Source organism: Equus asinus, unplaced genomic scaffold, assembly GCF_041296235.1.
Source record: "Equus asinus isolate D_3611 breed Donkey unplaced genomic scaffold, EquAss-T2T_v2 contig_195, whole genome shotgun sequence".
NCBI lineage: Eukaryota > Metazoa > Chordata > Mammalia > Perissodactyla > Equidae > Equus > Equus asinus.
Genome location: NW_027224844.1, coordinates 2,207,501 through 2,232,500, shown reverse-complemented (window position 1 = coordinate 2,232,500; position 25,000 = coordinate 2,207,501).

Sequence of the window (25,000 nt, the reverse complement as noted above, 5' to 3'; positions counted from 1 at the left end):
TGGAGGGTCGGAAGAGCGGTGGTGACAATGATTTTCATTATCATTTAGAAAGAAGAACGTGGACTTCTTTAGAGGAGTCCTTTGAATAGCTTCTCCATTTAGTTAACATACATCCAAATGGAGGTCGGGAAACTTGGGTCCTGTTAACATATGGATGGAAGTGGAAAGAACTATCGCGATGACCGTCCTTGTGTTTCTTTTATTTTTTCTTTCTTCCTGCTCCCCAAAGCCGCCCCCCCCACCCCCGCCCCGCCCCGCCCCGCCCCGCCCCGTCCCGTCCCGTCCCGTCCATAGTTGTAGGTTCCAGTGGTAGGTCTTTCGCGTTTCTGCTATGTGGGACGCCGCCTCGGCGTGGCTTGAAGGGCGATGCTGGGTCTGGGGCTGCGCCCAGGATCCGAACCGGTGAAAACCTGGGCCGTCGAAGCCGGGGGCCGGGGTGGGGGGCGCTACTTGACCGTTCGTCCACGGGCTCGGCCCCCGGCCCCTTGTTTTCTAGGGAGAGAGACAGAGAGACCCGATCCATTTTCCCTTGGCCTCTAAAGCGTGCGTGTGGTCGAAAGGCGACAGAGAGAGGGGTTCTGGTCCAGAAAGCCCCGACTGCGCCGCCGCGGGGATCGGTCGGTTCCGCCCGAACCGTCCGAGTCGGAAAGGAACGGACAGCTTTCCTCCTTTGGGCCCCTGACTTGGGACCGACAGGGGAAGAGGAACAGGCCTCTCTCCCTCACACCCTGGCCCCTTCCTCCAGGACGCCCTCCTTCTAGTCAGCCCGCCTCTGGCTTTTCCACACGCCGACGACCGCTCGTCGGCATGGACCCACCTTCCTTGGGGGACACCACCACACGACTCTCCCACTCGTCTGCCTGCCTTTCGTTGGCGTCGCTGCCAAAGGCGAGGGGTAGGGGTGGCGGTGGCAGGGACGGCAGGGGCCCAGCGGCTCTCTGGCGGGTGAGGAAGTCTTGCTGGTTCTCCTAGGTCGGTGATCTTTCTCGATCTCCACACACATTCTTCGTTTGGGGAGCCAAGAGACGCCCTCTGAGGAATCCCTATGGCCAGGGTCGATCACTTACTCGCTCACTGCCTCGGCCTCGGCCTCGGCCTCTGTCAGTCTTGTCTCTCTCCCTCCCTCCCTCCCTCCCTCCCTCCCTCCCTCGTCGGTCTCTGTGTGTGGACGTCTAGGTGGAGGCGAGGCAGGGAGGCCACCCACCCACCTACCTCGTGGTTTACCACACGCTCTACACGGAGGTAGAATTCCCATCCCACCGAATCCATCCTTTCCACGGGGCACAAGCCAGTGGCCTTCGGGAGTCTCTCTCCCCAAGGTGGCGCATCCGTCATGGCTATCTATTTCCAGAAGGTTTCCGTTTCCATCCCCTCCCCCCGAAAGAAAAAACGGCCCCACTCCCGGATCTGCCCCACCACGATCACCACCACCGCTGCCGCCGCCGCCGCCGCCGCCATCTGCTGTCGCCCTCTAGGGTTGGACCGTTCTAGCTCTCTCCTCTGTGTGGAATCGCAACGTAGGTCGCCTTGGATGTCTGGCACCTCTCACTAAGCAGAAGGTTTTGGAGGCTCAGGCTGGGCCACGCTTTGGCCCGGGTCAGTGTTCCGTTCCTCCTGACGGCTTCCTCGTTTTCCACGAGAAGGAGCCGTGAAGACGGAAAGGAAGGGCGGATGGATGGCTTTTCCCGTGCTACCGAGTCCCTCTCCCCTTTTCCCCAAAGCGTGAGGGGCGGTCGAGAGGATCGTCTCTGATGACAAAAGTCAGAGGCACCCCGGGTCAGACACCGTGCGAGGCGTTGGTGTGTTCTCGAGAGGAGAACACGTCCCCGTCAGCGTTTCCTGTCGTTCTCGTTCCGAAAGGATTCACGCGCCACCCCGTCTCCCTCAAGGTCTTAGGGCTGTCGTGCTCCGCAGCCGTCACGTGTCGTGGATCCTGGGCACCACCACGCCACCCCGCCCCCCCCCCCGCCATAGCTGTCGATCGCTATGTGGCACGCCTACGTTTGCCCAAAAGAGCAGTCCGATGGACAGCGTGGTGCTTTTCCCAGCAGGCAGGCAGGTGAGAGTCACCCCTCTAGAAGGTTTCCAAGCCCCGTTCCATTCTCAGAGGCAGCTCCTTTGGCCATCAAGGAGGCAGGCGATGGGGGTGGGGGTGGGGATGGGGATGGGGCAGGGGCCTCTGTCCCTCTGTCGCGGTAGAAATGATTGGGAAAGCAGGGACGATGGGCGTAGGTCGACCATCCTGGGCGGTGGTGCTTTGGGAGCTTTTTCTAGAAGAAGGAGCGAACGGCGTTCCCTGGGAAGGGAGGAAACCAGAGGAGGTCCCCCTCAGACCGACCTGGCACGAGAAGGACACACACTCTCTCTCTCTCTCTCTCTCTCTCTCTCTCTCCCTTTTCTTCCTGACTTGAAATCAGGAGACAAAACTCCCCTGCCAAAGGGGCCCTCCCAAAACGGGGAGTGAGGAAGACCTCCTTCTCTTCACGGCTGAAGTTCTCCCTGCCTTTCCTGGACGGGAAGGATAGCACCTACGCCCGCTGCCGTCGGTGACTTTTAGTCCCCCTGGAGAGGAAGAAATTCTTTCCCGTGGCCGAACCCTGGCGGTTCGTTCGTGCTGCAGAGGACGTGACCCTCTCTGACACACCCAGGAACCTCCTCGCTCCGGGTCGAGGAGAGGGAGTTCTGTTCTGTGGTTTAGAATGGTGCTTAAAAAGGGATGTCGCTTACAAAGGGTCCTCGTCCCCCTTCCTAAACCTAAACGGACGGCTCGGCTCGGAGGCGTGAGATACGTTTCGCATCCTCCTCGTCGTCTTCACTCAAAGTTTTATTGGAGTTTGGAAGATTTTATTTTTTGTCTTTCCTTTTTCTCCCCAAAGCCCCCCGGTACGTAGTTGTGTGTTCTTCGCGGTGGGTCCTTCTAGCGGTGGTATGTGGGACGCCGCCTCAGCGTGGTTTGATGAGCAGTGCCGTGTCCGCGCCCGGGATCCGAACGAACCGATGAAACACTGGGCTGCCTGCAGCGGAGCGCGCGAACTTAACCACTCGGCCACGGGGCCAGCCCCTTACTGGATTTTCAAAACAACTCCGGGGGCCGGCCCGGTGGCGCGGCGGTGAAGTTCGCACGTTCTGCTCCGCCGGCCCCGGGTTCGCCGGTCCGGATCCCGGGCGCAGGACCCGGCACCGCTTGGCGAGCCACGCTGTGGCAGGCGTCCCACCTGGAAAGTAGAGGGGGATGGGCACGGATGTCAGCTCAGGGCCAGTCTTCCTCGGCCGACAGAGGAGGATTGGTGGCAGATGTTCGCTCAGGGCTCATCTTCCTCAAAAATAAAATAATAAATCGATTCGATAAAATGTCAAATAACACAACCGCGGGATCACGCTTAGAGTCACCCTTGGCCCGATGATGCCACTCCCCACCCCCCCCACCCCCCTGCCCCCCACCATTTGGAGGTGCCGTCAGTGGGATTCGTTCCTGTTTGTCCATCTTTCTTCCTCTTTTTTTTTTTTTTTTTTTAAAGACTGGCACCCGAGCTCATTGCCAATCTTTTCTTTTCTTTTTATTCCTCCTCCTTCTTCTTCTTCTCCCCAGAGCACCCCAGTACCTAGTTCTATATTCTCTTTGAGGGTCCCTCTGGTTCTGCCGTGTGGGACGCCACCTCAGCGTGGTTTGATGAGCGGTGCCGTGTCCGAGCCCAGGATCCGAACCTTCCAAGCCCCGGGCCGCTGAAGCGGAGCGTGCAAACTCAACCGCTCGGCCACGGGGTCAGCCCCTTCCTTCCTTCCTTCCTTCCTTCCTTCCTTCCTTCCTTCCTTCCTTCCTTCCTAAGGAGGAGGAGGCAGGCACTGTGTGAAGTCGCCAGTGAGTCTGTGGAAAGAGACGGAGGATTTCCCATGGGAAGCCGGGGCGGGGGACACGGACCGATGTCGTGCGAACTTGAAGGTGAAAGATCAAAAAACCCACACACGCCTAGAGCGGCGGGTTGCCCGTTAGGAGTTTGCTTGCCGGGCCCATAACGCAGGGCTCATCGATGAGCCAAACCGTCCGTGATCCTCAAGCAGTCTAGTAGGGTTAGAGAAAGGAGGGGGGCACTCTTTCTGCCCCAGATGAGGCGAGTTTCTCAGACAGCCACCCTGCCCCAACATCTTCCCTCCCTGCCTCCCGGCCCTTGGTGGACTGCGGCCTAAGGGTGGGGGAATTGAAGAAAGCCGTTCAATGGAAAAAAGCCCGAGGCCATGGGAGAGAGCTTCCTGCACTTGAATGAAGCCCTGACGCCAGGCCCATCGGAATGAATGGGCCTGACCTCCCCTCCCCCCTCCCCCCTCCCCCCTCCCAGGCTGGCGACTCCGCAGTGGAAGGCTAGGGGTTTCTTCCGAAATGGTGAACCGGCCCCCTTGTCCACAGGAAAACCACACACGGGTACAGCCTAGGCCGGATCTCAGGGTACAGCCTAGGCCGGATCTCAGGCCAAGTCGTCAGGGTGGCAAGATGATGGCGGATGAGAGGAAACTTGTTCTGGGACCGCACCGCCCCCCCCCCATCGCCTCTCTGGCTGAGAAGAGGGCTGGGGAGCGGTGAGGGTCAGGGGGAGAGTGGGGGCGGGGCCGGGACAGGGACCACCGGGCAGTAGGACGGGAGTAGCCCTGAGGCCTGCCTGCCTGCTTCCTTCCCTGCCGGCGCAGGGCTGAGAGAGGCACGGGGCACGCTGGCTCCTGCCCCTTCACTCATTCGGGAAGCCTCCTGTTGTTGCTCCTGAGGTGCCGGCTGCGGTGACAGACAGAGCAAAACTCCTCTCTCTGTCTATTTCTTCAAAGGCCCGAGTCTGAGCTACGACAGATTCCCCTGTGGCTCAACCCGCAACCTCCCATCCTGCCAGACCAGACCCCTTGTCTAAAAACCTCCACTGGAGGAGCTCTTCCACCTGACTCGGAAAGGAAACACCAGCCCCGCCTCAGCCTCACACCCACCACCACCACCACCACCCGCCCCCCCCCCCGCCCCACTCTCCTCCGGACCCAGATACCTAACAGAGGGAACAAAAATCCAAAAATCCTGCTGCTCTCCTTCTACCACCTCCACTTCAGAAGAGTCAGTCTCCCCCGAACACCTCAGACTCTGTGACTTCCCGCGGCCTCCCTTTCCCCGTCCCCATTCTCTCCCCGGACGGGCCCCATCTTACACTTGAACGACAGCTCCACCGCTCGGGGCAGCTGGACACGATGTCCCAAAGTGGCCCGGACGGTAGCCTGGTCGATTCCAAAGGACCCACGCACGCAGTCGGCCATAAACGTGGTGTGGAGATCGTGGACGTTTGCGGGCCTCTGATGAAATCGCTGCTCCGGGGACCCCGGCGTCTAGGACCCGTCTTCTCCGTGTTCTTCACACCGTTGCTCCTGGGCCGGTTATTCTCTTCCCTCTCACTGACCTTAACGTTTTGTCTCTGCCATTGAATTTTGACTGTGCGAATGTGACTTGCCGATGTAGGGCTGCGTGGATCTCTCAGGCATCCTGCTGTGCCGTGCGGGGGGGGGGGGGAATCCTTGGTGGGTGGGTCGATAGACGTCCCTTTGGTTGTGCCCTGGAGGGGAGAGACAGAGGGGACGACTCAATCCACCACGAACGCTGATGTCGCTCCGATAAACCTGTAGCGGTGATTCTAGTTTATGGCCCGTGTCCTGAAAATAACTTCCCGAAGGGCCAGCCCGGCGGCACAGCGGTTAAGTTCGCACGTTCCGTTTTGTCAGCCAGGGGTTCGCAGGTTCGGATCCAGGGTGCGGACGTGGCGCCGCTTGGCGAGCCACGCTGTGGTCAGCGTCCCGCCTATCAAGGGGAGGGGGATGGGCACGGATGTTAGCTCGGGACCACTCTCCCGGGGCAAAAAGAGGAGAATTGGCAGCAGGTGTCAGCTCGGGGCTCGTCTTCCTCGAAAAATAAATTAATTAAATTAATAAAAACAACTTCCCAAACCTCTCTGATAACTTGAAGCTTTGAAGTTTTGCGAGGTGAAATCAGGTGATAAAAAAGTCCACGGACAGGGGCGGCCCCGTGGCCGAGTGGTTAAGTTCACAAGCTCCCCTTCGGCGGCCCAGGGTTTTGCCGGTTCAGATCCCGGGCACGGCACGGACACGGCACCGCTCGTCGGGCCGTGTGGAGGCGGCGTCCCACATGCCACAACTGGAAGGGCCCTCAACTAAGATAGACAACTATGTCATGGGGGGGATTGGGGGAGAAAAATCGGGAGGGGGGAAAAAAAAAACAAAAACGGAAGATTGGCAACAGGCGTTAGCTCTGTGAGGGCCGATCTTCCTCACCCAAAAACTAAAGTGAGATGAAATCAAATAAAGCGAAGGAAAAGATAAACCTATGAAATCCCATGTTTCTAAAAGTGGCCAAGTGTTTAGACATTGGCCAAGCGACGGAATGCTCATGGGAAGGACAGTTCCTAATTGCTGGCTTCTTAGTTTTCACCAAAATTAAGGTTCGTGAGGGTTAAAAAATCTACTTAACAAATGCGATGAAAGCCACTAGGCCGGCCCGGTGGCGCGCTGGTTAAGTGTGCCTGTTCCGCTTCGCCGGCCCGGGGTTCGCCAGTTCGGATCCCGGGGGTGGACGTGGCACCGCTGGGCGAGCCACGTGGTGGTAGGCGTCCCACATATGAAATAGAGGAAGATGGGCACGGAGGTGAGCTCAGGGCCAGCCTTCCTCGGCAAAAAGAGGAGGATTGGCAGCAGTTAGCTCAGGGCTCATCGTCCTCAAAACAAAACAAAACAAAACAAAAAGCCACTAAAAGTGAATATGGGAAACATCTTTGTGTTCAAGGAAAGTGAGATGGCTGCCTTCAGGCAAGAGGGCCTAAAAAGTAAAGATCGTTTTGTCTGTGAAAAGGTGATCAAAGTTTCACGGGGAAAATAATCTGAGAAAAAGGCCTGTTCGTGGTCAAGTGGCCTAAAATTGGAACGAGTGGACAGATAGAAATGGCGAGCGATAGGATCTATGGGAGTCTATGAGGAAGCCATTGGGTGTCGGCCTAATTCGGCCTGACAGTGTTTTTCGAAAAGGGCCTGACGTGGCCGTCGAGCACGCATCGCATCGTAGATCCGCTTTACACATTTCCTACGGCAAGAACCAATGCCCTTAAGGGAAAGGAGCAGCTTCCCCGTGCTCGGGCCTTTCCTTAAGGAGAGGCATCTTTCCTTAGGCTAGGAGCGGATGGTTGCGCTCACCTTTGACCATCCGGCTCCCCTGTGACCACCCAGGCCCAGACAACAGACCTGCCACCCAGCAGTGTCTGTCGATCGCTGTGCCGACAGAGCAGTCTCGCGACTATCATCCAAGGGACCTTTCGATCCTATGTGAAACGTCCTCTCTGGGGGTCTAGAAGCACTCTGTACACCCCACTTCCCGGGCACCCTCTCTTCCTTCGGGAAGAAAGGCCCCGGGCCACAGTCCTCACATTTTAGCTCAGAATAAACGCACCCCGATTTTCACGGATAGATTGGTTCCGGATTATTTCCGTCGACAGAATGGAATCAAGTCAATGAGTTTCAAGATCGGAGGGAAGCTGATGCAAAATCAGAATTTGTTTTTCTCACTCCCGAAAGGATACTTTTCTCTAACTTCTAGTCTCCTCCTGATAAAGACATTGGAAAATGTTTCTCTTGACCTCTGAGGGAATCGACACCAAAGACAGAGATCCTCCATTTTGTCAGAATGATTTCCTAGGCCTCCAATGGAGGAGGCCTCCCTCGGACGGGAGCTCAGCTTTTGTTTTGCAACAGTTTTCCTCTCTCTGCTTGCCTTTAACATCTCCTTTCCCGTTCTTCTTTTTTGGAAGGGAAATACGTGCACCGCTGGGGAAAAAAAAAAAAAAAGAATTTTCTAAATGACCAAAGAAGATCTACGACTGTTGTTATTTTGGTTTCACGGAGCAGTTCCACGTCCACATTTACTCCATTTTAAACACCCACACACACTCACAGCACGGCGCTGTGAGGATGTCCCGGGGAACTCGATTTGTGGAGGGAATGGCTGTGAGGTCTCTGCCCCCCAACCCCCACCATTTGGGTGCTTCTGCTTGTTGATGAGGACGGGAAGCCCTGCTGAAATCCATATTCTTATCACCACACGTGCATCTGCACCCATGCTCCCCCCCCGTGTGTCGTCTTTGGGCTTTGCTGTGGCCCCGTGCGGAGGGAGACCTGTTTTGTGTTGTAAACTTTTCCGCGGCCAAGCGGCTCGGTCCTTTCCTCTACGACTTGTGGGCTCTGTCTGTCCGTCTGCCTTAGAGAGACCCTCTGGGCCGGAAGTGACAGGCTGCACACAATTCCTGACAGACTGCGGACAATTCCTCCGTCGTCACGGTCCTTCTCTGATGACGTGCATGGTTTCGGTTTGACAGCGACCCCCACCCCCCACCCCGCCGTGATTTTCTAAGTCCTCCCGGGAGCCCGGGAAGTGCTCGGGCCGCTCCGGGAAGCGGGGGCCGGCAGCCCCGGCCTGCCCCGTGGCATCTCCGGGGACTTTTCCACCTCTGTCCGCGTCAGCCAGCCGGCAGCCCCGCGCCCGGCCCGGCCCAGAAGTCACGTGGGGAGTCTGTCCCCTTCCTGGCAAGCCCACCCACCCCACCCCCCTCCCCGCCGATTTTCCAACACCTCCTTCTGCGCCCAGGGTTGCCCTGTGCTGCCTGGGAGCTCCGAGGTGGACACCCTGGGGCCTCACGTGGTGACCTCCCGGCCGCCCCAAGCGGGCCCAGAGAGAAAGAGAGAGAGAGAGAGACAGAGAGAGACAGAGACAGAGACAGAGACAGAGAGAGACAGAGACAGAGACAGAGACAGAGACAGAGACAGAGAGAGACCTGACCCGGCGGTGGGCTCAGGCTGTGCACTCTCGCTGGCTGGTGACCCGGTTCCCTCCCGCTGACCCCTCCGCGCCGGTCGTTGGGCGCCATCTGGCGGCCGCTTTTACAGAGTGGCCCTCCTCCGGAGCCCCGGCGACATGAGCAAGGGATGGGACTCGCAGGACGTCTGTGTGGTTTCCAGTGTGGGGCTGTGTGGAACAGAGCTGCTAAGAACATTCATGCCCCGGATTCTGTGTGAATGAACAGGAACGTGGCCGCAGCCCCCACCCCGCCCCCCGCCCCAGCCCCCGGGAGTGGTGGGAGTGGTGCCCTCCAGACCACCCTCGGGTTGGATGCCTCCCTCCCTGGAAGGACTCACGGGACTCCACAAAAGCTGACTTCCTGGAGGTCCAGCGGAGACCCCCAAGGCCCAAGGCCCCCCCCCCCCCACCCACCCACCACAGATCACTGTGGAAGCCTTAACGACCCAAGGCTCCAGCTACATACAGACGCTCTTAGGAGGCAAGATACACCAAAGGCTTATGTAGGTTGCCACTTTCGGTGGTGGTTTCCGCGGCGTGTCAGTTTTGGAACCCGCCACGCCCTTTTTCACAGAGGCCATACCGTTTCCCTTCACCACCAGTGAGGCGTGAGTGACTGACTTGGCTTCTCCGCGACCTGACTAGCAGTTTGATCCTGTTCCGGTATTTGGAAGAAGGCAGTCTCACCCATGTGTCCCCACAATGTCTCCCTCTAATTTTCTCACTTGCTTTTCCAGGGAACAGCTCACATCTTTTCATGCGCTTATCGGTCATCCATGCGTACCTCCTCCACCCCAGGTGAAAGTGCCTGCTCTGTCTATTGGTCTTCCATTCTTTTTGTATTTTTCAGTGTTGATTTCCCCCGGGTCTCCACTCCATTGTGGGTTTTGTTTTTTGTTTTTTGTTTTTTGTTTTTTTTTTTTGCTTAAAGATTGTCACCTGAGCTAGGCACTGTTGCGCTGCTTCCTCAGTTTCAGAGGGTACCTTTTTCAGGGTTGCTTTTTGACCGGGTCTCCTCGCCATTGTATTTTTTTATTTTTTTTTTTTTGCTTAAAGATTGCCACCTGAGCTAGCCTCTGTTGCCCATCTTCTTCGGTTTCAGAGGGTAGATTTCTCAGTGTTGCTTTTTCGCCAGCTCTCCACGCCCTTGCGTCTTTTTTTTTTCTGCTTGAAGGCTGCAACCTGAGCTAGCTTCTTTTGCCCATGTTCCTCAGTTTCAGAGGGTGGATTTCTCCGTGTTGCTTTTTCCCCAGGTCTCCACACCCTTGTGTGTTTCTTTGGCTTAACGATGGCCACCTGAGGTAGCCTCTGTTGCCCATCTTCGTCCGTTTCAGAGGGTGGATTTCTCAGTGTTGCCTTTTCGCCAGCTCCCCACGCCCTTGTGTGTTTCTTTTGCTTAAAGATTGTCACCTGAGCTAGGCACTGTTGCCCTGCTTCCTCAGTTTCAGAGGGTACCTTTTTCAGGGTTGCTTTTTCACCGGGTCTCCTCGCCATTGTATTTTTTTATCTTATTTTTTTTGCTTAAAGATTGCCACCTGAGCTAGCCTCTGTTGCGCTTCTTTCTCAGTTCTAGAGGGTAGATTTCTCCGTGTTGCTTTTTCCCCAGGTCTCCACGCACTTCCTTTTATTTTTCCTTAAAAATTGCCACCTGAGCTAGCCTCTGTTGCCCATCTTCGTCGGTTTCAGAGGGTAGATTTCTCACTGTTGCTTTTTTGCCAGGTCTGCACGCCCATGTGTTTTTTTTCTGCTTAAAGGTTGCAACCTGAGCTAGCTTCTTTTGCCCATGTTCGTCAGTTTCAGAGGGTGGATTTCTCCGTGTTGCTTTTTCCCCAGGTCTCCACACCCTTGTGTGTTTCTTTGGCTTAACGATTGCCACCTGAGGTAGCCTCTGTTGCCCATCTTCCTCAGTTTCAGAGGGTGGATTTCTGAATGTTGCTTTTTCCCCAGGTCTCCACGCCCTTGTGTGTTTCTTTTGCTTAAAGATTGCCACCTGAAGCCAGCCTCTCTTGCCCATCTTCCTCAGTTTCAGAGGGTAGATATTTCAGGGTTGCTTTTTCCCCAGGTCTCCACGCCTTTGGGTTTTGTTTTTGCTTAACGATTGCCACCTGAGCTAGCCTCTGTTGCCCATCTTCGTCCGTTTCAGAGGGTGGATTTCTCAGTGTTGCCTTTTCCCCAGGTCTCCACGCCCTTGTGTGTTTCTTTTGCTTAAAGATTGCCACCTGAGCTAGCCTCTCTTGCCCATGTTCCTCAGTTTCAGAGGGTAGATATTTCAGGGTTGCTTTGTCCCCAGGGCTCCACGCCTTTGTGCTTTGTTTTTGCTTAAGGATTGCCACCTGAGGTAGCCTCTCTTGCCCATCTTCCTCAGTTTCAGAGGGTGGATTTCTCCGTGTTGCTTTTTCCCCAGGTCTCCACGCCCTTGTGTGTTTCTTTTGCTTAAAGATTGCCACCTGAGCTAGCCTCTGTTGCCCATCTTCGTCCGTTTCAGAGGGTGGATTTCTCAGTGTTGCCTTTTCGCCAGCTCCCCACGCCCTTGTGTGTTTCTTTTGCTTAAAGATTGTCACCTGAGCTAGGCACTGTTGCCCTGCTTCCTCAGTTTCAGAGGGTACCTTTTTCAGGGTTGCTTTTTGACCGGGTCTCCTCGCCATTGTATTTTTTTATTTTATTTTTTTTGCTTAAAGATTGCCACCTGAGCTAGCCTCTGTTGCGCTTCTTTCTCAGTTCTAGAGGGTAGATTTCTCCGTGTTGCTTTTTCCCCAGGTCTCCACGCACTTCCTTTTATTTTTCCTTAAAAATTGCCACCTGAGCTAGCCTCTGTTGTCGATCTTCGTCGGTTTCAGAGGGTAGATTTCTCACTGTTGCTTTTTTGCCAGGTCTGCACGCCCTTGTGTTTTTTTTCTGCTTAAAGGTTGCAACCTGAGCTAGCTTCTTTTGCCCATGTCCCTCAGTTTCAGAGGGTGGATTTCTCCGTGTTGCTTTTTCCCCAGGCCTCCACGCCCTTGTGTGTTTCTTTTGCTTAACGATTGCCACCTGAGCTAGCCTCTGTTGCCCATCTCTGTCCGTTTCAGAGGGTGGATTTCTCAGTGTTGCCTTTTCCCCAGCTCCCCACGCCCTTGTGTGTTTCTTTTGCTTAAAGATTGCCACCTGAAGCCAGCCTCTCTTGCCCATCTTCCTCAGTTTCAGAGGGTAGATATTTCAGGGTTGCTTTTTCCCCAGGTCTCCACGCCTTTGGGTTTTGTTTTTGCTTAACGATTGCCACCTGAGCTAGCCTCTCTTGCCCATCTTCCTGAGTTTCAGAGGGTCGATATCTCCGTGTTGCTGTTTCCCCAGGTCTCCACGCCCTTGTGTGTTTCTTTTGCTTAACGTTTGCCACCTGAAGCCAGCCTCTCTTGCCCATCTTCCTCAGTTTCAGAGGGTAGATATTTCAGGGTTGCTTTTTCCCCAGGTCTCCACGCCTTTGTGTTTTGTTTTTGCTTAACGATTGCCACCTGAGCTAGCCTCTCTTGCCCATGTTCCTCAGTTTCAGAGGGTAGATATTTCAGGGTTGCTTTGTCCCCAGGGCTCCACGCCTTTGTGCTTTGTTTTTGCTTAAGGATTGCCACCTGAGGTAGCCTCTCTTGCCCATCTTCCTCAGTTTCAGAGGGTGGATTTCTCCGTGTTGCTTTTTCCCCAGGTCTCCACGCCCTTGTGTGTTTCTTTTGCTTAAAGATTGCCACCTGAGCTAGCCTCTGTTGCCCATCTTCGTCCGTTTCAGAGGGTGGATTTCTCAGTGTTGCCTTTTCGCCAGCTCCCCACGCCCTTGTGTGTTTCTTTTGCTTAAAGATTGTCACCTGAGCTAGGCACTGTTGCCCTGCTTCCTCAGTTTCAGAGGGTACCTTTTTCAGGGTTGCTTTTTAACCGGGTCTCCTCGCCATTGTATTTTTTTATTTTATTTTTTTTGCTTAAAGATTGCCACCTGAGCTAGCCTCTGTTGCGCGTCTTTCTCAGTTCTAGAGGGTAGATTTCTCCGTGTTGCTTTTTCCCCAGGTCTCCACGCACTTCCTTTTATTTTTCCTTAAAAATTGCCACCTGAGCTAGCCTCTGTTGTCCATCTTCGTCGGTTTCAGAGGGTAGATTTCTCACTGTTGCTTTTTTGCCAGGTCTGCACGCCCTTGTGTTTTTTTTCTGCTTAAAGGTTGCAACCTGAGCTAGCTTCTTTTGCCCATGTTCCTCAGTTTCAGAGGGTGGATTTCTCCGTGTTGCTTTTTCCCCAGGCCTCCACGCCCTTGTGTGTTTCTTTTGCTTAACGATTGCCACCTGAGCTAGCCTCTGTTGCCCATCTCTGTCCGTTTCAGAGGGTGGATTTCTCAGTGTTGCCTTTTCCCCAGCTCCCCACGCCCTTGTGTGTTTCTTTTGCTTAAAGATTGCCACCTGAAGCCAGCCTCTCTTGCCCATCTTCCTCAGTTTCAGAGGGTAGATATTTCAGGGTTGCTTTTTCCCCAGGTTTCCACGCCTTTGGGTTTTGTTTTTGCTTAACGATTGCCACCTGAGCTAGCCTCTCTTGCCCATCTTCCTGAGTTTCAGAGGGTCGATATCTCCGTGTTGCTGTTTCCCCAGGTCTCCACGCCCTTGTGTGTTTCTTTTGCTTAACGTTTGCCACCTGAAGCCAGCCTCTCTTGCCCATGTTCCTCAGTTTCAGAGGGTAGATATTTCAGGGTTGCTTTGTCCCCAGGGCTCCACGCCTTTGTGCTTTGTTTTTGCTTAAGGATTGCCACCTGAGGTAGCCTCTCTTGCCCATCTTCCTCAGTTTCAGAGGGTGGATTTCTCCGTGTTGCTTTTTCCCCAGGTCTCCACGCCCTTGTGTGTTTCTTTTGCTTAAAGATTGCCACCTGAGCTAGCCTCTGTTGCCCATCTTCGTCCGTTTCAGAGGGTGGATTTCTCAGTGTTGCCTTTTCGCCAGCTCCCCACGCCCTTGTGTGTTTCTTTTGCTTAAAGATTGTCACCTGAGCTAGGCACTGTTGCCCTGCTTCCTCAGTTTCAGAGGGTACCTTTTTCAGGGTTGCTTTTTGACCGGGTCTCCTCGCCATTGTATTTTTTTATCTTATTTTTTTTGCTTAAAGATTGCCACCTGAGCTAGCCTCTGTTGCCCATCTTCGTCCGTTTCAGAGGGTGGATTTCTCAGTGTTGCCTTTTCGCCAGCTCCCCACGCCCTTGTGTGTTTCTTTTGCTTAAAGATTGTCACCTGAGCTAGGCACTGTTGCCCTGCTTCCTCAGTTTCAGAGGGTACCTTTTTCAGGGTTGCTTTTTGACCGGGTCTCCTCGCCATTGTATTTTTTTATCTTATTTTTTTTGCTTAAAGATTGCCACCTGAGCTAGCCTCTGTTGCGCTTCTTTCTCAGTTCTAGAGGGTAGATTTCTCCGTGTTGCTTTTTCCCCAGGTCTCCACGCACTTCCTTTTATTTTTCCTTAAAAATTGCCACCTGAGCTAGCCTCTGTTGTCCATCTTCGTCGGTTTCAGAGGGTAGATTTCTCACTGTTGCTTTTTTGCCAGGTCTGCACGCCCTTGTGTTTTTTTTCTGCTTAAAGGTAGCAACCTGAGCTAGCTTCTTTTGCCCATGTCCCTCAGTTTCAGAGGGTGGATTTCTCCGTGTTGCTTTTTCCCCAGGCCTCCACGCCCTTGTGTGTTTCTTTTGCTTAAAGATTGCCACCTGAAGCCAGCCTCTCTTGCCCATCTTCCTCAGTTTCAGAGGGTAGATATTTCAGGGTTGCTTTTTCCCCAGGTCTCCACGCCTTAGTGTTTTGTTTTTGCTTAACGATTGCCACCTGAGCTAGCCTCTCTTGCCCATGTTCCTCAGTTTCAGAGGGTAGATATTTCAGGGTTGCTTTGTCCCCAGGGCTCCACGCCTTTGTGCTTTGTTTTTGCTTAAGGATTGCCACCTGAGGTAGCCTCTCTTGCCCATCTTCCTCAGTTTCAGAGGGTGGATTTCTCCGTGTTGCTTTTTCCCCAGGTCTCCACGCCCTTGTGTGTTTCTTTTGCTTAAAGATTGCCACCTGAGCTAGCCTCTGTTGCCCATCTTCGTCCGTTTCAGAGGGTGGATTTCTCAGTGTTGCCTTTTCGCCAGCTCCCCACGCCCTTGTGTGTTTCTTTTGCTTAAAGATTGTCACCTGAGCTAGGCACTGTTGCCCTGCTTCCTCAGTTTCAGAGGGTACCTTTTTCAGGGTTGCTTTTTGACCGGGTCTCCTCGCCATTGTATTTTTTTATCTTATTTTTTTTGCTTAAAGATTGCCACCTGAGCTAGCCTCTGTTGCGCTTCTTTCTCAGTTCTAGAGGGTAGATTTCTCCGTGTTGCTTTTTCCCCAGGTCTCCACGCACTTCCTTTTATTTTTCCTTAAAAATTGCCACCTGAGCTAGCCTCTGTTGTCCATCTTCGTCGGTTTCAGAGGGTAGATTTCTCACTGTTGCTTTTTTGCCAGGTCTGCACGCCCTTGTGTTTTTTTTCTGCTTAAAGGTTGCAACCTGAGCTAGCTTCTTTTGCCCATGTTCGTCAGTTTCAGAGGGTGGATTTCTCCGTGTTGCTTTTTCCCCAGGTCTCCACGCCCTTGTGTGTTTCTTTTGCTTAAAGATTGCCACCTGAGCTAGCCTCTGTTGCCCATCTTCGTCCGTTTCAGAGGGTGGATTTCTCAGTGTTGCCTTTTCGCCAGCTCCCCACGCCCTTGTGTGTTTCTTTTGCTTAAAGATTGTCACCTGAGCTAGGCACTGTTGCCCTGCTTCCTCAGTTTCAGAGGGTACCTTTTTCAGGGTTGCTTTTTGACCGGGTCTCCTCGCCATTGTATTTTTTTATTTTATTTTTTTTGCTTAAAGATTGCCACCTGAGCTAGCCTCTGTTGCGCTTCTTTCTCAGTTCTAGAGGGTAGATTTCTCCGTGTTGCTTTTTCCCCAGGTCTCCACGCACTTCCTTTTATTTTTCCTTAAAAATTGCCACCTGAGCTAGCCTCTGTTGTCCATCTTCGTCGGTTTCAGAGGGTAGATTTCTCACTGTTGCTTTTTTGCCAGGTCTGCACGCCCTTGTGTTTTTTTTCTGCTTAAAGGTTGCAACCTGAGCTAGCTTCTTTTGCCCATGTCCCTCAGTTTCAGAGGGTGGATTTCTCCGTGTTGCTTTTTCCCCAGGCCTCCACGCCCTTGTGTGTTTCTTTTGCTTAAAGATTGCCACCTGAAGCCAGCCTCTCTTGCCCATCTTCCTCAGTTTCAGAGGGTAGATATTTCAGGGTTGCTTTTTCCCCAGGTCTCCACGCCTTTGTGTTTTGTTTTTGCTTAACGATTGCCACCTGAGCTAGCCTCTCTTGCCCATGTTCCTCAGTTTCAGAGGGTAGATATTTCAGGGTTGCTTTGTCCCCAGGGCTCCACGCCTTTGTGCTTTGTTTTTGCTTAAGGATTGCCACCTGAGGTAGCCTCTCTTGCCCATCTTCCTCAGTTTCAGAGGGTGGATTTCTCCGTGTTGCTTTTTCCCCAGGTCTCCACGCCCTTGTGTGTTTCTTTTGCTTAACGATTGCCACCTGAGCTAGCCTCTGTTGCCCATCTTCGTCCGTTTCAGAGGGTGGATTTCTCAGTGTTGCCTTTTCGCCAGCTCCCCACGCCCTTGTGTGTTTCTTTTGCTTAAAGATTGTCACCTGAGCTAGGCACTGTTGCCCTGCTTCCTCAGTTTCAGAGGGTACCTTTTTCAGGGTTGCTTTTTGACCGGGTCTCCTCGCCATTGTATTTTTTTATCTTATTTTTTTTGCTTAAAGATTGCCACCTGAGCTAGCCTCTGTTGCGCTTCTTTCTCAGTTCTAGAGGGTAGATTTCTCCGTGTTGCTTTTTCCCCAGGTCTCCACGCACTTCCTTTTATTTTTCCTTAAAAATTGCCACCTGAGCTAGCCTCTGTTGTCCATCTTCGTCGGTTTCAGAGGGTAGATTTCTCACTGTTGCTTTTTTGCCAGGTCTGCACGCCCTTGTGTTTTTTTTCTGCTTAAAGGTTGCAACCTGAGCTAGCTTCTTTTGCCCATGTCCCTCAGTTTCAGAGGGTGGATTTCTCCGTGTTGCTTTTTCCCCAGGCCTCCACGCCCTTGTGTGTTTCTTTTGCTTAAAGATTGCCACCTGAAGCCAGCCTCTCTTGCCCATCTTCCTCAGTTTCAGAGGGTAGATATTTCAGGGTTGCTTTTTCCCCAGGTCTCCACGCCTTAGTGTTTTGTTTTTGCTTAACGATTGCCACCTGAGCTAGCCTCTCTTGCCCATGTTCCTCAGTTTCAGAGGGTAGATATTTCAGGGTTGCTTTGTCCCCAGGGCTCCACGCCTTTGTGCTTTGTTTTTGCTTAAGGATTGCCACCTGAGGTAGCCTCTCTTGCCCATCTTCCTCAGTTTCAGAGGGTGGATTTCTCCGTGTTGCTTTTTCCCCAGGTCTCCACGCCCTTGTGTGTTTCTTTTGCTTAAAGATTGCCACCTGAGCTAGCCTCTGTTGCCCATCTTCGTCCGTTTCAGAGGGTGGATTTCTCAGTGTTGCCTTTTCGCCAGCTCCCCACGCCCTTGTGTGTTTCTTTTGCTTAAAGATTGTCACCTGAGCTAGGCACTGTTGCCCTGCTTCCTCAGTTTCAGAGGGTACCTTTTTCAGGGTTGCTTTTTGACCGGGTCTCCTCGCCATTGTATTTTTTTATCTTATTTTTTTTGCTTAAAGATTGCCACCTGAGCTAGCCTCTGTTGCGCTTCTTTCTCAGTTCTAGAGGGTAGATTTCTCCGTGTTGCTTTTTCCCCAGGTCTCCACGCACTTCCTTTTATTTTTCCTTAAAAATTGCCACCTGAGCTAGCCTCTGTGGTCCATCTTCGTCGGTTTCAGAGGGTAGATTTCTCACTGTTGCTTTTTTGCCAGGTCTGCACGCCCTTGTGTTTTTTTTCTGCTTAAAGGTTGCAACCTGAGCTAGCTTCTTTTGCCCATGTTCGTCAGTTTCAGAGGGTGGATTTCTCCGTGTTGCTTTTTCCCCAGGTCTCCACGCCCTTGTGTGTTTCTTTTGCTTAAAGATTGCCACCTGAGCTAGCCTCTGTTGCCCATCTTCGTCCGTTTCAGAGGGTGGATTTCTCAGTGTTGCCTTTTCGCCAGCTCCCCACGCCCTTGTGTGTTTCTTTTGCTTAAAGATTGTCACCTGAGCTAGGCACTGTTGCCCTGCTTCCTCAGTTTCAGAGGGTACCTTTTTCAGGGTTGCTTTTTGACCGGGTCTCCTCGCCATTGTATTTTTTTATTTTATTTTTTTTGCTTAAAGATTGCCACCTGAGCTAGCCTCTGTTGCGCTTCTTTCTCAGTTCTAGAGGGTAGATTTCTCCGTGTTGCTTTTTCCCCAGGTCTCCACGCACTTCCTTTTATTTTTCCTTAAAAATTGCCACCTGAGCTAGCCTCTGTTGTCCATCTTCGTCGGTTTCAGAGGGTAGATTTCTCACTGTTGCTTTTTTGCCAGGTCTGCACGCCCTTGTGTTTTTTTTCTGCTTAAAGGTTGCAACCTGAGCTAGCTTCTTTTGCCCATGTCCCTCAGTTTCAGAGGGTGGATTTCTCCGTGTTGCTTTTTCCCCAGGCCTCCACGCCCTTGTGTGTTTCTTTTGCTTAAAGATTGCCACCTGAAGCCAGCCTCTCTTGCCCATCTTCCTCAGTTTCAGAGGGTAGATATTTCAGGGTTGCTTTTTCCCCAGGTCTCCACGCCTTTGTGTTTTGTTTTTGCTTAACGATTGCCACCTGAGCTAGCCTCTCTTGCCCATGTTCCTCAGTTTCAGAGGGTAGATATTTCAGGGTTGCTTTGTCCCCAGGGCTCCACGCCTTTGTGCTTTGTTTTTGCTTAAGGATTGCCACCTGAGGTAGCCTCTCTTGACCATCTTCCTCAGTTTCAGAGGGTGGATTTCTCCGTGTTGCTTTTTCCCCAGGTCTCCACGCCCTTGTGTGTTTCTTTTGCTTAACGATTGCCACCTGAGCTAGCCTCTGTTGCCCATCTTCGTCCGTTTCAGAGGGTGGATTTCTCAGTGTTGCCTTTTCGCCAGCTCCCCACGCCCTTGTGTGTTTCTTTTGCTTAAAGATTGTCACCTGAGCTAGGCACTGTTGCCCTGCTTCCTCAGTTTCAGAGGGTACCTTTTTCAGGGTTGCTTTTTGACCGGGTCTCCTCGCCATTGTATTTTTTTATCTTATTTTTTTTGCTTAAAGATTGCCACCTGAGCTAGCCTCTGTTGCGCTTCTTTCTCAGTTCTAGAGGGTAGATTTCTCCGTGTTGCTTTTTCCCCAGGTCTCCACGCACTTCCTTTTATTTTTCCTTAAAAATTGCCACCTGAGCTAGCCTCTGTTGTCCATCTTCGTCGGTTTCAGAGGGTAGATTTCTCACTGTTGCTTTTTTGCCAGGTCTGCACGCCCTTGTGTTTTTTTTCTGCTTAAAGGTTGCAACCTGAGCTAGCTTCTTTTGCCCATGTCCCTCAGTTTCAGAGGGTGGATTTCTCCGTGTTGCTTTTTCCCCAGGCCTCCACGCCCTTGTGTGTTTCTTTTGCTTAAAGATTGCCACCTGAAGCCAGCCTCTCTTGCCCATCTTCCTCAGTTTCAGAGGGTAGATATTTCAGGGTTGCTTTTTCCCCAGGTCTCCACGCCTTTGTGTTTTGTTTTTGCTTAACGATTGCCACCTGAGCTAGCCTCTCTTGCCCATGTTCCTCAGTTTCAGAGGGTAGATATTTCAGGGTTGCTTTGTCCCCAGGGCTCCACGCCTTTGTGCTTTGTTTTTGCTTAAGGATTGCCACCTGAGGTAGCCTCTCTTGCCCATCTTCCTCAGTTTCAGAGGGTGGATTTCTCCGTGTTGCTTTTTCCCCAGGTCTCCACGCCCTTGTGTGTTTCTTTTGCTTAACGATTGCCACCTGAGCTAGCCTCTGTTGCCCATCTTCGTCCGTTTCAGAGGGTGGATTTCTCAGTGTTGCCTTTTCGCCAGCTCCCCACGCCCTTGTGTGTTTCTTTTGCTTAAAGATTGTCACCTGAGCTAGGCACTGTTGCCCTGCTTCCTCAGTTTCAGAGGGTACCTTTTTCAGGGTTGCTTTTTCACCGGGTCTCCTCGCCATTGTATTTTTTTATCTTATTTTTTTTGCTTAAAGATTGCCACCTGAGCTAGCCTCTGTTGCGCTTCTTTCTCAGTTCTAGAGGGTAGATTTCTCCGTGTTGCTTTTTCCCCAGGTCTCCACGCACTTCCTTTTATTTTTCCTTAAAAATTGCCACCTGAGCTAGCCTCTGTTGTCCATCTTCGTCGGTTTCAGAGGGTAGATTTCTCACTGTTGCTTTTTTGCCAGGTCTGCACGCCCTTGTGTTTTTTTTCTGCTTAAAGGTTGCAACCTGAGCTAGCTTCTTTTGCCCATGTTCGTCAGTTTCAGAGGGTGGATTTCTCCGTGTTGCTTTTTCCCCAGGTCTCCAGACCCTTGTGTGTTTCTTTGGCTTAACGATTGCCACCTGAGGTAGCCTCTGTTGCCCATCTTCCTCAGTTTCAGAGGGTGGATTTCTGAATGTTGCTTTTTCCCCAGGTCTCCACGCCCTTGTGTGTTTCTTTTGCTTAACGATTGCCACCTGAAGCCAGCCTCTCTTGCCCATCTTCCTCAGTTTCAGAGGGTAGATATTTCAGGGTTGCTTTTTCCCCAGGTCTCCACGCCTTTGGGTTTTGTTTTTGCTTAACGAGTGCCACCTGAGCTAGCCTCTCTTGCCCATGTTCCTCAGTTTCAGAGGGTAGATATTTCAGGGTTGCTTTGTCCCCAGGGCTCCACGCCTTTGTGCTTTGCTTTTGCTTAAGGATTGCCACCTGAGGTAGCCTCTCTTGCCCATCTTCCTCAGTTTCAGAGGGTGGATTTCTCCGTGTTGCTTTTTCCCCAGGTCTCCACGCCCTTGTGTGTTTCTTTTGCTTAACGATTGCCACCTGAGCTAGCCTCTGTTGCCCATCTTCGTCCGTTTCAGAGGGTGGATTTCTCAGTGTTGCCTTTTCGCCAGCTCCCCACGCCCTTGTGTGTTTCTTTTGCTTAAAGATTGTCACCTGAGCTAGGCACTGTTGCCCTGCTTCCTCAGTTTCAGAGGGTACCTTTTTCAGGGTTGCTTTTTGACCGGGTCTCCTCGCCATTGTATTTTTTTATTTTATTTTTTTTGCTTAAAGATTGCCACCTGAGCTAGCCTCTGTTGCGCTTCTTTCTCAGTTCTAGAGGGTAGATTTCTCCGTGTTGCTTTTTCCCCAGGTCTCCACGCACTTCCTTTCATTTTTCCTTAAAAATTGCCACCTGAGCTAGCCCCTGTTGCCCATCTTCGTCGGTTTCAGAGGGTAGATTTCTCAGTGTTGATTTTTCCCCATTTCTCCACGCCCTCGTGCTTTTTTTTTTTTATTTCCTTAAATGTCGGCGCCTGAGCTAGCTTCTTTTGCCCATCTTCGTCAGTTTCAGCGGGTAGACTCTCCGCCTGCCTTCGACAGGCCCTCTGGACTGGAAAGCTTTCCTCCTCCCGTCATCACGGTCCTTCTCGGATGACGTGCCTGGTTTCGGTTTGACCGTCCCCGCCCGCCCTGATTTTCTAAGTCCTCCCGGGAACCCCGGGGGCGCTCCAGCCGCTCCGGGAAGCGGCGGCCTCCCGGCCGCACCGGCCCAGCCCGGCCCGGGCCGCCCCCTGGCCTCTCTGGGGGGAACTCTCCCCTTCCCCTTCCCGGTGATCGCCCGAGAAACCTTTTCCGAGTCCCCCTCCTGCGGCTGGGGCTGCGCCTTGGCGGCCGGGAGCCCGCGGGCGGACGCCCCGGGGCCGCACTGGGCCGGGAGGCTGGGTCCGAGGGGGCTCCGGGACGGGATCGGGCGGCCCGGCGGCCCGGCTGTGCTCCCCGGCGGGCCCGCGCTCCGGCTCCGTCCCGCTGAGGCGGTCGTCGGTCGCCGGGTGCCACCTGGCGGCCGCTTTTATATCGTCTCTTTCCTCCGGAGCTCCGGCGACGCGGGCCAAGGGACGGGACTCGGCCGCGGTGACCGAGGCAGAGTCCCGGGAGGCCGGCGTCGCTGGCGGGATCTGGCCCGGTGGCGCCGGGGCGTGAGCGCGACGCCCGCTCGCCGGAGATTGGAGGTGCAGGCTACTGAGGGAGGTGGCTGTCGCCGCGCCGCCCGGTGCCGGCCGGGGTGTGGGGCCTCCCGGACGGGTCGACCAGCAGCCGCCGGTGCCCCTCCGTCCCCGGGAGGGGGTGGGGGGCCGCCGCGGGGGAACGGGCGAGGGAGCTCGTCCCGTGCCCGGCCGTCGTCCCGAGGGCGGCCCGGTGGTCGGGCCTTCCGCGTCGCCGATCCCCTTTCCGCGCCCCGCTCCGGAGGTGGGCGACCGGCCGGGGCCTTGCGGGGGAGGCCCGTGGAGGGCGCGACGGGCTCGGCCGCCGGGCTGGCCTTTTCCCCACTGGTCTTCCGAGTCGACCGGCTCTGGCGGTGGGGACCGGGCCCGGTCCTCGGATGCCTCCTCCTCCGTGGCAGTTTTTTTTTCCAAGTCCCGCCCTGGAGAAGAGCGTGGACCGGCCCCGGGAGCCCTCGAGGGCGGGCCGGGGAGGGCGTCCCCGGCCCGGACGCGTGCCCGGGGTGGGTCCGGGCCGTCGGACCGGACTTCTCTCTCCGAGTTTCGCGGGTCGCGTCTTTGTCCGGAGGCGGGAGGGGGCCGGCTCGAGGCGTAGGTGGAGCCCCGGCTGAGGGACGGGAGCCACGGTCCCGCCCCGGGCCCGGTCGCCGGAGGCGCCTCCGCGGAATTCTTTTCTAAGTCCTGACCCGGCGACTCAGAGGGAGGGACCGACCGGTCCCGGCCCGCGCGGGCGGCCCGGGGAGGCTGTCCCCGGCTCCCCCTGCCGCCACGCTTCTGGGGTCGACCAGATGGCCCCGGGAGCTCCGGGCCTGGTGGCGATGGGGTCGTGCTTGGGGTCTGGTGGCCGTGGCCGTGATCCAGGGGTTCCCCTGGTGATCCGTGGGTGGGCCCCGTCTCCGGGCGCGGCGATTCTTGCCCCCGAATGGGTGGTTTTGTGCCGCCAGATAAGTGCTGACACGCTCTGCTCGGGTGACAGTCGCCCGAGAGCTTCCGGGTGCCTGGATGCGTGTGCGGGGAGGGCTCCGGGCTCTGGCCGAGAACCGGACGCCCGTTTCCACCCCCGCCGCTTGAGCCGCCCGCTGGGGCCTGCGCGCCGGCTCTTGTGCGTTCCAGGCGCCCCCACGACCGTGGTGCCACCTCCGGTCTCTGGTACCCGAGGGCGGCGGGGTTAGGGGCGCGGGGTCCTCTACCACGTGCACTCCCTGCCGCCGGCACCCGGGTGCGGTCGCGACTTACCCCATCCCACCGGCTCCGTGCCAGTGCGTGTCAGGCGTTCTCGTCCTGGGGTCGTCGCCCGCGCTTGCTGGAGGAGGAGAGGGGTCGGTGAGGCTGAAGCAGGCTCCTCCGCTCGCTGTCCTCGCCGGCCTTCCCTTGCTCGGGGGTCCCTCGCGTTATGCTGCCGACCGATGTGGTGATGCTGTGCTCTCCCGGGCCGGGCCTAAGCCGTGCCAGACGAGGGACGGACGTTCATGGCGAACGGGACCGCTCTTCTCGCTCTGCCCGCGGGTCCCCTCGCCCGTTCTCCCCCGCTGCGAGTGGCGTGTGGGAGGCGGCAGGGGTGCGGAATCCGGCCCGACCTCGCTCCCCCGCCCCGTGCCTCGTGGCGTGGGCGGTGTCGGGGTCTCCGTGACGCGGCGGATGCTCTGCCTGTGCCTCTTGGCTGTGTCTCGCGGGCGGCCCTCCCCGCGGTGGGGCGGGCCGTGTTGCCGCCGCGCCGCGCGCCTTCCCGGGCGCGTGAGCGCGTTCCCCAGGCCGTTGGCGGTGCCCCTGGAGCGTTCCAGGTCGTCCCTCAGGCGCCCGAGGCCGAGTGGCGGTGTCGTTCCCTGTTCCCGTCGGCCTCCTCAGGTAACCACTGCGCTGGTGTGTCTGAGGAGCGGGGGGGTCGAGTCGGTAAGGGAGGCGTGCCCCTCGTCCCCCTCGGGGGGGACGGGTGCCTCGTCGCCCCCCACGGCGTGCCGTGTGGGGGCGGGCAGGCTCGGGCGCGTGCCCGCGCGTTCCCCTTGCTGGGGTTTCCCCGCGGGTGTGGGAGTGACCGTGGCGGGCCGAGCCAGCGGCGTGGCGCTGGCTCTTTGGTTGGGAGGTGCTGTTTGATCGGCACCTCCGTCCCAGTCTCTCCCTCCCTTGGTCTCTCGGCCTGAGGGGAGGCACTGACTTGGGAGCCGCACAGGGGCCTTGTAGATCCCTAGCTAAGCCCAGTGTGGCCAGAGATGGCGAGCCCGGGGCAGCGCGGGCTCGCGGCCCTGACCACGGACGCTCCGACTTGCTCTAGGCCTTACCTCTACCGCAGACCCCTCCTGCATTGCGTGGCCATGGTGTCTGTAAGCGCCTTGGTGGGCCCGATGGCGGACGATGGGCGGGGGCGACACGCCCTCGGTGAGAAAGCCTTCTCTAGCGATCCGAGAGGGTGCCTTGGGGTACCGGACCCCCCAGCCGCCGCCCCTCCTTTGCGCGTAGTAGCCACGGACGCCACCACCGTGGCGCGTGGGCAGAGCTGCTCTTTGCCTACCGCGGCCGGCGCCTCCCCCCTCCGAGTCGGGGGAGGGTCACGCCCGGCCGGGCCGTCGTCGGGCGCGGGGCCGCGCGTGTGCGCGAGCGTGCGCGTGGTTCTCCCGTCGCGCGCTGGGGCGGGGAGAGGGCCCGGCCCCGTCCGGGCTCCGCCCCGCCGCGAGCGGCTGGCTCTCCGCTCGCTCCCGTCCCGAGCCGCAGCCGGTGGTGGCGTGCGGGCATGGGTGGGGGCCGCCGCCGCTCTCGGGCGCGTTCCCTCGGGACGTGGGCCCCGGAGCAGACCAGACAGGCAGACGGGTGGCTGGGTGGACGGGGCGGCCCCCGGCGGCGGGGGCGCCTCACGTAGGCCCCGGCGGTGGGGCCGGGCCCGCGGGAGGCCGAGGGGTGGCTGAGGCCGGCCGGCGTCCCAGGCGTCGTGGGACCGCCCTCGCGTGTCGTTGGCGGTGGGATCCCGCGTGTGTTTTCCTGGTGGCCCGTCCGCGCCCGAGGCCGTCCCCGGGAGCCTTCCCGCGAGCCCGTGCTCCCTCCGTCGAGGCGCGCGCCG